Raw genomic sequence first — 1,249 nt, forward strand, 5'->3', positions numbered from 1 at the left:
CCCTGGTTCGGTTTTTACCTGGGAAATGTGGGATAACCACCAAGGGCCCGCATTCCTGCAAGGATCCCACCGGAATTCCACAGGTCAGGGCACCCAGGACCCAGCCCCCTCCCTGGACAGCAGCAGGACAACGTGTGGGGATCCCTGTTCCATAAGGAAATCACTGTTCCATGCTGAGATCCAAGTCCCACACCAGGATCCCAGTCCCACACTGGGATCACTGCCCTTGTCCCATTCCAGGATCCCTGTCCCACACCAGGACTCCTGCCCTTGTCCAATTCCAGGATCCCTGTCCCATACAGGGATGCCATTCCCATGCAGGGACCCCATTCCCATACCAGGATCCCTGTCCCATGCTGACACCCCAATCTTATTCCAGGACACCTATCCCATGCTGGGATCTTCATCCCATGCCAGGATCCATGTCCCACACCAGGATCCCACTCCCATGCCAGGATCCCTGTCCCACTGTGGAATCCCTGTCCCACTCTGGGATCCCTGTCCCACTCTGGGATCCCTGTCCCACTCTGGGATCCCTGTCCCACTGGGATCAATGTCCCACTCTGGGATCAATGTCCCAGTCTGGAATCCCTGTCCCACCCTGGAATCCCTGTCCCAGTCTGGGATCCCTGTCCCACTCTGGGATCCCTGTCCCACTGGGATCAATGTCCCACTCTGGGATCAATGTCCCACCCTGGGATCCATGTCCCACTGGGATCCATGTCCCACTCTGGGATGTGTCCCATTCTGGGATCCCTGTCCCACACTGGGACTCCCATCCCATGACAGGATCCCACTCCCATCCTGGGATCCCTATCCCATTACAGGATCCCATTCCCATTCCAGGACTCCAGTCCCACATCAGCATCAGTCCAGGGGCCTGGGGCTGATCCCAGCTTAACTTGAGTCTGGAATAAAACCTGGAAGCACATAGGAAAGGGCAAAGTCAGGATGTTCCATTTCACTTTGTCCTAAAAGAAAATATCCTGATTTTTCATTCCCAAACGACACTTCCAGGGAGAGCTGAAAGAGGAACAATTATTCTTCCAAGGCCTGGGAAAAGCTGGGCCTGAATCCAGAGGCAGTTTGAAGGGAGTTTTTTTCCCTTTAAAGTCAACGAGGGAAAACTCTTGTGGGTCAGACAGGGAGGGAAGGGCAGTGGGAGGGAGGGAGGGATGGAGGGATGGATGGATGGATGGAAGGATGGAGGGATGGATGGATGGAGGGATGGATGGAGGGATGGATGGAG

This window comes from Lepidothrix coronata, unplaced genomic scaffold (assembly GCF_001604755.1).
Source record: "Lepidothrix coronata isolate B3197 unplaced genomic scaffold, Lepidothrix_coronata-1.0 Scaffold173, whole genome shotgun sequence".
Classification (NCBI taxonomy): domain Eukaryota; kingdom Metazoa; phylum Chordata; class Aves; order Passeriformes; family Pipridae; genus Lepidothrix; species Lepidothrix coronata.